The following is an 11979-nucleotide window of genomic DNA, read 5'->3' on the forward strand; positions in this document are numbered from 1 at the left end:
AGAACTACTGCAGGCAGCTCCAGCACCCTGTGTCCCATTCCCTCCACACCTCTGACTGAAATTCACCTGCACCTCAGACTCACCTGCCCCCAACAGCACCCTCCTCTAGTGCTGCCCCCACCTGTACCGATGCCTCCTCTCTTCCCACAGGCAAAAGACCTAAAGTGTAAGGGAGCTAACATCTGCAAAGCAACCCTCAATTGGTGCCAAACAGGTCCAGTGGATTCATGCTCCTGAATCCTGTCCTTCCCAGCAGAGAAGTCCAATAGATACTCTGAATGATTATCAGGAGGTGCTACAGAAGAGGCAATGCAACCCCACTGCCTAAAGCTAGCAACCTTACTAGGACACCGCACAGGAACCCTACCCCTTCCCTGTCTTACTCTTCCCACTTCTTTACTCAGCTGCCTTAAGTCATGTCCCAGATAAACTACCTGAAACCAAAACCATATCTCAGTCAGTTAAACATCCAACTCTTGATTTCAGCTCAGGTCATGATCTCACAGTTCATGAGTTCAAGCCCTGCACCAGGCTCTGAGCTGACAGTGAGGAGCCTGCTTAGGGTAGTCTCTCTCCCTCTCTCTCTGCCCCTCCCCTGCTTGCTCTCTACCTCTCTCTTAAAATAAAAATAAAAATAAACCTTAAACAAAAATCATTATGATCTGTACTTTATATTAATTTCTTTAATATTTTATAGCTTACCATTTTTTAAAATATAAGCAGTTGGTAGTTGTGTTCTAAAGTATGTTTACAAACTCATGAATACTTTGAGACTTGAAATACATTCTCCTACTTCAGAATGTGATTGGGTTCCCAGCAATATAAGGACAAGAAGCCCACTGTAGGTAGCAGAACAACAGAACAGAGAACAGTTTCAGCTTTCACCCCAACTATACAGGGGCTAATACAAGCACCCAGCTCTTTAAAACTTAACCATGGGGGTGGGGGCACCTGGGTGGTTTTGTCAGTTAAGTGTCCGACTTCGGCTCTGGTCATGATCTCACGGTTTGTGGGTTCGAGTCCTACATCGGGCTCTGTGCTGTCAGACCAGAGCCCGCTTCAGATCCTCTGTCTCCCTCTCTCTGCCCCTCCCCAGCTCATTCTCATTCTCTAGGATAAAAAAGAATAACTCTTCTGTCACCCCCAGAGGAAGATTATTAGAGACTCAAAGTGAAGAAGCAAACTAAGATTCACTTTATTTCAGAAGAAAATAAGACTGGATGAGTGATGCCGTTTCAAGATTTAACTTCTTTAGGGCTTTTTGCTTTCTATAGCATAACAAACCAACTCCAGAGCCATCTGACCCAACATGGGCTGAAAGTGAAGGGATTGCCTTAAAACGCAGCTATTAGAAGGAAAAGGAGAGGAAGAGCAGAAATTCCAAGTGATGACCTTGAAAGGAGTAGAGGAGTTCTGGAGCTCCTGCCAAGGTCATTGGGCAAGAGTGGCCATTCTTTTTTTTTTATTTAAAAAAAATTTTTTTCAACGTTTATTTATTTTTGAGACAGAGAGAGTCAGAGCATGAACAGGGGAGGGGCAGAGAGAGAGGGAGACACAGAATCTGAAACAGGCTGCAGGCTCTGAGCGGTCAGCACAGAGCCCGACGCGGGGCTCGAACTCACGGGCCGTGAGATCATGACCTGAGCCGAAGTCGGACACCCAAACGACCAAGCCACCCAGGCGCCCCAAAAGCGGCCATTCTTTTGTCAGTCAGTTGCTGCCTAATTTCTTCTGGCTGATTTAACAAGTGTTACTGAGAGCCAGGCACTGTGCTATGTTTTCATCCAATAATTATTACTTACTTTCACCTGAAATAGACAATAGACTTTCCATTAATAATTGTTGAGCAAGTGAAAAATAATAGCAAGTACAAAAGTATCATTTATTTAGAACTTCTGTATCCCTGGAGTGCTGATTCACAGGGGCACATGTACCCCAATGTTTATAGCAGTGCTTTCAACAATAGCCAAATTATGGAAAGATCCTAAATGTCCATCAACTGATGACTGGATAAAGAAGATGTGGCTTATATATACGATGGAATACTACTTGGCAATAAGAAAGAATGAAATCATGCCATTTCCAGCAATGTGGATGGAACTGGACGGTATTATGCTGAATGAAATAAGTCAGCCAGAGAAGGACAGATATCATATGTTTTCACTCATATGTGGATCTTGAGAAACTTAACAGAAGACCATGGGGGAAGGGAAGGGGGGAAAAACACAGAGAGGGAAGAAGGCGAACCACAAGAAACTCTTAAATACAGAGAACAAACTGAGGGTGGATGAGGGGGTGGGGGAGAGGGGAAAATGGGTGATGGGCATTGATGAGGGCACCTGTTGGGATGAGCACTGGGTGTCGTATGTAAGCGATGAACCACAGGAATCTACCCCAAAAACCAAGAGCACACTTTACACACTGTATGTTAGCCAATTTGACAATAAATTATATTATTTTTATATGTATAATTTATTGTCAAATTGGTTTCCATACAACACCCAGTGTTCATCCCAACAGGTGCCTTCCTCAATGCCCATCACCCACTTTCCCCTCCCTCCCACCCCCCATCAACCCTCAGTTTGTTGTCAGTAACAATAAATTATATTTAAAAAAAAAACAACTTCTGTATCCCTGCACTTTATATAAATTATGAAATTTGGAGAGTAACTCTCAACTACAGTTAAAACCTTCTTCAAGTAACATGCAAAGGGAACGAAATAAAGCCCCAAGCCCAGCCCTGTGGGGCAAGAATGAAATGATTTCAGGTAGTCTGTTGTTACATTCCTATGTATCCTCACATCCTTACATAACTGGCTCAGAATCCCCCAGCTCAGAAATTAAGAAATGAAAGCCAGGCATTTCTCATGTGGCTGCAATGGTTCCAGTGCACCAGCTCAACCTGGTATATTGCTTTTGCCCTTGTCTTTCTACAATCTAGTCTCAACAAGCAACCAGAGTAAGGCTTCTCAAATGTACATCAGTTGAGTGTGGGCTGGACTTAGTGACTAGCTTCCAAAGAATAAGGAATAGAAAGGGGAAAATATTAAGTAATAGTGGAGAAACCCACCCGAATCCACATGAACCAAGTGACCAGGCTAGCATCACTTCCCCAGCTGGATATCGGGTGGCCCTGATAGGTTGTAAGGAAAAGAGCACTTCACTTCTTTAGTATTCTTTCCCTCTAATCATAAGGGAAACACCAGACAAATCTAGACTGAGAGACAGTCTACAAAATACCTGATCAGTACTCCCCAGAATTGTCAAGGTCACTAAAAACGAGGATATATTGAGAAATTGTCACAGATAAGAGGACATGAAGGAGGCATTAAGAACTAAATGCCATGAGGTATCCTGGATTGGATTCTGGAACAGGAAAGGACATTAATGGAAAAACTGGTGAAAACTTTTTGAAGTCTGGAGTTTAGTTAATAGGAGTATACCAATGTTGGTTTCTCAGTTTCAAGAAAAGCACCACAGTAATGTAAGATAATAACATCAGGAGAAACTGAAACTGGGTAAGTCAGCCTGCTTTTAGAAATCCTCGTAGCTAAGTTATAAAGACCTCTGTGCTCTTATTAGGACCTAGATGATTAGGATGAAAAGATGAATTACCTTTACTATCTTTTTTTTTTTTTTTATGTTAGCAGAGTGTGATGTATGGTTAGTGGCTATGTGCATGTGTGTGTGTGTGTGTTGGTTTTCAACGTTTATTTTATTTTTGGGACAGAGAGAGACAGAGCATGAACGGGGTTGGGGGGGGGGAGCAGAGAGAGAGGGAGACACAGAATCGGAAACAGGCTCCAGGCTCTGAGCCATCAGCCCAGAGCCCGACGCGGGGCTCGAACTCACGGACTGCAAGATCGTGACCTGGCTGAAGTTGGACGCTCAACCGACTGCGCCACCCAGGCGCCCCTTACCTTTACTATCTTTACAACTTTTTAAAACTAATTTTTAAAAATTTTATTTTAGAGGGGCACCTTGGTGGCTCAAGCGGTTAAGTGTCTGACTTTGGCTCAGGTCATGATCTCATGGTTTTTGGGTTCGAGCCTTGTGTTGGGCTCTGTGCTGACAATTCAGAGCCTGGAGCCTGCTTCAGTTTCTGTCTTCCTCTCTCTCTGTCCCTCCCTGGCTTGTGCTCTGTCTCTTATTTTTGAGAGAGAGAGCACAAGTGAGGGAGAGGGGCAGAAGGAGAGAGAGACAGACAGTGGGGCGGGGAGGGAGGGAGAGAATCTTTAAAAATTTTTTTTTTTATTTTTAATGTTTCCTTATTTTTGAGAGAAAGAAAGAGAGAGAGTGCAACCAGGGGAGGGGCAGAGAGAGAGGGAGACACAAAATCCAAGGCAGACTCCAGGCTGTCAGCATAGAGCATGACGTGGGGCTTGAACTCACAAACTGTGAGATCATAACCTGAGCCAAAGTCAGACGCCCAGTTGACTGAGCTGCCCAGGCACCCCAAGGGAGGGAGAGAATTTTAAGCAGTCTCCATGCTCAGTGTGGAGCTATCATGGGGCTCAATCTCATGACCTTGGGATCATGACCTGAGGTGAAGTCAAGAGTCAGACACTCAACCAACCGAGCCACCCAGCTGCTCCTGCAACTTTTCTATAAACCTAAAACTATTTCAAAATAAAAACCATATTTTTTAAAACAAAAGAAAAAAACATAATGGTGGGGAAAATCTTGCAACGGCCTCCAGCTTATGCAGGACAAATGCCAAGTCCCTACAGGGGCCCCCTTGGCCCTATTTAAAGTGGCAACACCCTTCTTCCTTTTTTGAGAGAGAGAGACAGAGAGTACAAGCAGGGAAGGGGGCAAAGGGAAAGAGAGAATCTCAAGCAGGTTCCATGCCCAGCACAGAGCCCGATGCAGAGCTCAATGCCATGATGGTGAGGTCATGACCTGAGCCAAAATCAAGAGTCAAGTGCTTAACCGACTGAGCCACCAGGCGCCCCCTTTTTTCCTTTTCTTTCTTCCTTCCTTTCTTTCTTTTTCTTTCTTTCCTTTTCTTTTCTTTCTTTCGACATCCTTCTTGACATGACCTACTCCCCATCACTGGTTTATTTTTCTACAGAGCATTATTTAATCTTTCCTGACCTCTATATAACATATTCATTTCGGGTGTCATCTGTCTCCTATCTCTACTCACAGCCCTCCACACACACACACACACACCAGAATGTAAACACCAGGACAGCAGGAAATGTGGCATCTTTTGTTCATCAGGGAGAATAAAGTAGGACTCAATAATTATTTGCTGAAGAAATTAAGGAGTGCATGGGTCAATCAAACTCTACCTGAAAAACATTATAACTCTAGAACTCACTTTTTATTAAGTTCAAAACTAAAATGATTAAGTGGAGAAAGCAAATGAATATTGATGATGCAAAGTTAACTTGTCTTCTAGATTTACTAGGTAGATATTTATTCAAATATATGAAATAACATAGGTGGAAGCTGTTCATTTCAGTTTGAAGTGGCAAAGCATGGAAATAATGTTATTACCGATCAATAGGGATAGATGAAATAAATCCTGCCATATTGTACAATAAAATATTAGGCCATTAGGAAAAGAAGAAGCTCCTTGTCTATTAATGTGAAATGATTGAGAAGGTAGGTTTTTAGGTTAATAAAAAAAAAAAAAAGCAAGATAGCAACAGTGCTCTACTGGTTGGTTAAATTGGGGGGGGGGGCAAAAAATGTTTATACATATTTGTTGTATGTGCATAAAATATTTCTGAATAGACCCCAAAAACTGGAACACTGGTTGACTGGAGGGATCGGGTACCTGAAGGACAGGATGCCCTTTTTTAATTTTTGAATTTTGGACCAAGTGAATGTCTTATCTATTTTAATTAACTCATTAATTAAAATGAAATTAACTTTTGAAAAATGGATTTTTACACATTATGCAATACTGATGTAACAGTCTTTTAAAAATAAAATGAAACTGACACCCTGAAATAGCGTTTTAATTTTTTCTTTTTGTTTATTCTAGATCATGCTGGTAGACTTAATCTCATTAACAATTAATGACCTTTTGAATTTTGGGTACCGTATGTATATATTAAGTACTGAATTTATTTTTCAAAATGGATTACTTTTATAATAAGAAAACAATCAGAGTTAATTTTGTCTGCCTGAATCATTCCCTACGACCAGTAAAAAGACTGTATTCAAAATTCAGACTAGTTTATTTTAAAGTTTGTTTGTTTGTTTGTTTGTTTGTTTGTTTGTTTGTTGAGAGAGAGAGAGAGAGAGAGAGAGAGAGAGAGAGAGAATCCCAAGCAGGCTCCACACTGTCAGCACAGAGACCGGCTTGGGCTAGGGACTCAGGACTCAATCTCACAATCCTGAAATCATGACGTAAGCTGAAATCAAGTCAGATGTTTAACCAACTGAACCACCAGACACCTCTAGACTGGCTTATTTTAGACTTTTTAGTTTATTTAGTTTATTGGGCTTTTTGTAGGATATACAAAAGTCCAAGAAGCTGTTTTATGTCAATTTTATCTGTTTTTAATTTTTATTAGAGTGTAAGATACATACAAATAACAGTGTGTATTCATAAAGGTACAACTTAGTGAATAGTCATAAGCTGAACACGCTTAGGTACACAACACTAAGATTAAAAAAAAAAAGAAGAAAGACCATTACCAGCATCCCCAAAGCATCCCAACCTCATTCCCTTCTTGTCACTCTTCCCTCCCCAGAGAGTAATCAATACTGTGACTTCTAAGAGGATAGCTTAGTTTCTCCTGTTTTTGTACATTATATAAATTTAATCTTATAGTATTGCCTTTTCATGTCTGGTTTCTCTTACTCGACACCGTTGGTAAGATTCATGCATATCTCCGCATGTAGTTATAAGTGAATTTGTTCACACTGCACGTAGCATTCCATTGTGTAACTACATCACAATTCATTGATCGATTCCATCACTGATAAGTGTTTGGGTAGTTTTCAGTTTGGGCCATTTATGAATGGGTTGCTATGAGCAATCGTGTAAGCGCTTTTTGAGGAAAACTTACATACCAACCAGGAGTGGAAGTGCTTGATGTAGAGTGCAGCTCTAAAAGATACTACCAAACAATTTTTTCTAAACAGTTGTACCAAGTTATACTCCTACCAACAGTGGTGAGAGTACCTGGGGGCTCTTCATCTGCCCTAGCAGCTCATATTTTTTATTTCAGCTTTTCTGGTACATGTGTACTGGTATCATTGGAAAGTGTACCATATATATATTTTTTAATTCTTTAAGCTAAGTTATAAGTACCAAAAAAGTTGAAACTAGAGAAGTGGAAGTTAGAGAGAAACTTATTTTTTATACATGCCCTTTTTTACTCTTTGGCGTTCTTATTGTACGTGTATGTTAAGTTGAAAAATACAGTATATTACTATATTCTTGAGGTTCAGAAGCTAGTGGGTGATGCCAATTTTGCCACTTAGAAACATGTTATTGGAGCATCTGGGTGGCTCAGTCAATTGAGCATCCAGCTCTTGATTTTGGCTCAGGTCATGCATGATCTCACGGTCATGGGTTTGCATCAGGCTCTGTGCTGACAGTGTCGAGCCTGCTTGGGATTCTCTCTCCCTCTGTGTCTCTTTGCCTTTCTCTCTCTCTCTATTCCAAACTAAGTAAATAAACTTTGGGGGCACCTGGGTGGCTCAGTCGGTTGAGCCTCTGACCGGTTCAGGTCATGATTTCACAGTTTGTGAGCTTGAGCCTCGTGTCGGGCTCTGTGCTGGCAGCTCAGAGCCTGAAGCCTATTTCACATTCTGTGTCTCCCTCTCTCTCTCTGACCCTCCCCTGCTCACTCTCTCTCTCTCTTTCTCCCTCCCTCTCTCTCTCAAAAATAAGCATTTAAAAAAATGGTAATAATAAAAAAAATAAAAGTAGATTTAAAATAAATAAATTTTAAAATCTTGAAAGAAAAAAGAAATATGTTGTGATTGTCTAACCCTTCCCTGGGCTGGACCCCTTATCTCATACCACCACAACCAGCAATGTGGTGTGATATCCCCCACAGGTTCTAAACCAGGACATGGGATTGAAATCGGGAGCTACACACTCGAGCTGACGTACTACAAAGACATCCTGTGGCGGCCCCATGAGAAAAAGGGGATCTGTAGCCTTTACTCCACCTTTTCCCATTCAAAGAGGTAGTTCATCTTTCAGTAGGTCACAAAGATGACAGAAACCAAGGTTTGATGGATCATCTCAGGAAATCATGGCTTCTCTTCTCTGAAACCCGTTGAAAATAATAAAGTTTCCGAGGGACTGGACAACCCAAGGGTTGGACACAATCCTGAAGTCATGGTTTATTTGTGGGAGATGATCTGCGCAGGGCAGACCGTTTGCTGTTGATGACAAATTATACATCCAGTGAATCTGAACTTCTCCTGACAAGAAAAGGGACCTCTGTGTTGGGTCAAGTGAGTGTGTGGTGGTAGGGGGTGGGGAGAGGGCAGGCATGAACTGGATGAGGTTATAGAGAGTTGGGAAGATGTTTAGAAAATCAGTTTACTGAAAATGAAATATAGAGTAGCTCTGGAGAGTGTGACCTTTGGCTTCATCCTGCATAGGCCAAACCCCTCCTCCCAGCTCCATGCTTACTATTGACGTGATCTTGGGAAAGTCACCATTTAGTCTACGCGTCTTAATATTGTCATCAGTAAAATGGGGATGGCAAAGTCCCCATCCCCTAGGGTTATTATGAAGGTTGGTTACATAATGCCTCTGAAGCACTTAGCACAGCTAACTCCATATAATAGGTGCCCAAAAAGTTACAGTTATCTAGGTGCTGGTTTGTTTGTTTGTTTTTTAAAGGCACATGACTGCAGAAGAGAGTGTTAAAGGAAAAGCTTAAGAGAGAGAGGGGTGCCTGGTGGCTTAGTAGGTTAAGCATTTGACTTCAGCTCAGATCTTGATCTCAGGGTCTGTGAGTTGGAGCCCCACATCAGGCATCCCTACTTCAGATCCTCTGTCCCCTCTCTCTCTGCCTCTCCCCCAACCGACCCCCACTGCACCCCTACTCTCTCTCTCTCTCTCAAAAATAAGTAAACATTAAAAAGAGAGAAAGAGAGAAGAGAGAAAATTTCAGAGCTAGAAAGAAAACTTGGGGTGGGATTACCATGCTGGAAGGATAGTGTGGGAAACTGGGTGTGTCCAGAGTTCACAGGAACATTGGCTGGAGGACTCTTCTGTGGAAGCCAGAAGACTCTGTACAAGCTGGCCCGTCCCCCAGTGCTGAGACAAACATTTTTACTTGTGGTGGAAGGAAGCCCTGAATAGTCTAGGAAAAAAACAAAATAGAGATACTCTGCCGTATCTCCAGAAAGTAGGAAGGGGCTAAAGTTGGAGGGCACACACAGGAGCCAGATGAACTTTCTGAGCCAACCTAAGGGAATGCTTGATGACCACAAGGGGGAAGGCAGAGGGAACACCGTGGGAAGAGGCTGTTTTGTGCTCTAGTATATGCAAAGCTAAGTTTATGCCAAGCCAACTGCAAAACGAAAACAAAAACAAAGTGAAAAGTCACCTAGTTTCAACTTGAATTCTGCATATGAATAAACCAAGGCTCTTAAAAAGGGGATAATTGTGTGAGGTGATTTGGTATGCCTGGTGTGTTGTGTGTGGCCATTTCCCAGGCCAGAGGGAATGAAGTAGTACCAGAAAACGTGAAGTGAGGCAAGTCTGTGCACCGGGGGGAGAGGGTTGTAGATGAAAAACCCACCACCACCATCCCTTTATTTTGATCCTGGGCAGTGGCAACAGAAAATAGCTGGGGGTTACTAGCCATGGAAAAATAGGAATGAAAGTAAAATCTTCAATTTGGGGGCCATTTGGGAGAGTTCAAACTGAAGGACATCTCATAAATCTTTAATAACCCCAACTATACCTTCTATTGACAGCAGGAGTTGAAAATTCAAATGCCTTCAAGATAAGGTAACTATGTGAACAAGAAGAGAATAGGAATGTGGGGCGGACTGGCAGACAGGAAGGCTCTACATAAAGGAACTTCCATTTTCTACAAACACTGGCCTTGCCAAAGGAAACACAGAGGTTGGCTACATTTCCATGTCACCAGTTTGTAAACACTGTTCTCTACATGGTGTTAAAACATGACACATCTTCAAAGGCTTAAAGGCTAAATGCAACATTTTTACTCTAAAGCGACCTGAGAAAAGACAGTTTCGTTTTGAAGACGATACCAAGTGAACGGAAAATGAAAAGTCCTCACATTTTCCTATCTACATGTCGATAAAGGGGACAGTTTAACTCTTACATGAGATGGTTTCTATCTCCCACTTGGAAAAAAAGGAGGAGATATCCTGTACCTCCGGAGGCAAGCATAGTGTTTGAAACATTGTATGAATGAAACATTTAAAGGTTTATTAAATGAACAAATGGGGTTACAAGTAAAGCAAAGCACCAGCAGAAGACAGACAGCCTCTCTTTGGAAGTCATAAAACTCAGGAGGGTGGATCTTCAGCTCTAACCCTCCTTCTTCCCTTCAGGATTTATTTTTAACCCCAAATGAGCTTGTAAAAGGCCAAAGACTTCAGTATTATGACCTTCGTCATCTCATGGCTCTAGCAGGCAACAGAGGACATGGGCAGTCTCCCAAGAACAGTTATTACAGAACTCACTCCCCAGGTGGTATCCAAGCGGACTTAGTCCTTTGGGAATGGGGCAAAGGAACTTTAGACGTCATGCAGATAACTGCTGTACTTCCTAACTTCATGGTTCTTGAATGCAAAGTGGGGGTGCCCACCTCACAGAGTTGTAAGGAGTAAATAATATTGCGTATGTAAAAGATGTAATGTAGCACCTGGTACATAGTAAACACCCAGTGAACTGTGGCTATTATTTATCTATTGTGGAAATAGTAGGCAAAGGCATTTTTTTTTTTTTTTTTTTGCGAATGCATTCTTATTAACAGCCCTAAATGGGATGGGGGTGGAGAAGTAGGATAGCAAATTGTGAAGCTGTGGGAAAAAAAAAAAAAAATTTCAACAACTGCCCATAAATCATTTTGGAAAAGGTAGAGGTGGACAAATGTATAAATAACTAAAATGTCCTACATTTAAATGCAAATCCTTAGGTATATGTGTATATACTTAAATATATCCATAGAGTTCCTCTGGAACAATAGGGAAAGTGGTTACCTCCAGGAAGGGCTTGTACTGGGAATAGTAGCTGGGGAAAGACTAAAATTTTGCATTGTATCTCCATTATCTACTAAAAATTCGCAATTCATTTTTAAATTAAGTGCTAATGGTTTAAGATCTCTCCTAAATTTTGCTAAATTTGAAACCGTGTGAAATTGCGGAAGGCGGCTTTCGGCTTTTACTGTCAGAGCCCTGATACCGCCCCCTAGCGCCTGGTACCCGCCACTACAGCTACTCCCTGCAGCCACGGCCGGGCTCACCCTGAACCTGTATTTCTCCAATACTCATCAGGGTCCAACCATAAGTAGTTAATTCATTAACTAAACTATTAGCTTCTCAGACACTCCAATGCTTTAATGGTCGAAAATCTAAACACTGGGAAGGATGACTTTACCTCATTCCTCATTCTTGCTGGGCAACTGAAACATTCAATTATTTAAATTACAATATACGCATCCATCATCCTTACATTTTTTCCCATTTTAACTCGACAATTAACACAAGAAAAAGGACTTTTCTACTTTCTCAATTGTATCTCAAGTGCACATCATTTTAAAAATTAAATTTCTATTAACTCATCATTTGCTACAATAATTTCCTTCTTTGCATGTGTTGAAATGGAAGTTACTGTTCCACATACAAAATTTCCTTATGTGCTTTTATTTGGGTAAAAGGTTCTGAACTCTGTTTCAGGATTTTTAACTCTGTGCTCTAAGATATTTACTGTGGTGGTGTACATTTGTTAAACTAATGCTTTTATTATTTTAAAATCTATGTGTTCTCAGTGTAGAGATATTTTGGGAA

This window comes from Felis catus, chromosome A1, assembly GCF_018350175.1.
Source record: "Felis catus isolate Fca126 chromosome A1, F.catus_Fca126_mat1.0, whole genome shotgun sequence".
Classification (NCBI taxonomy): domain Eukaryota; kingdom Metazoa; phylum Chordata; class Mammalia; order Carnivora; family Felidae; genus Felis; species Felis catus.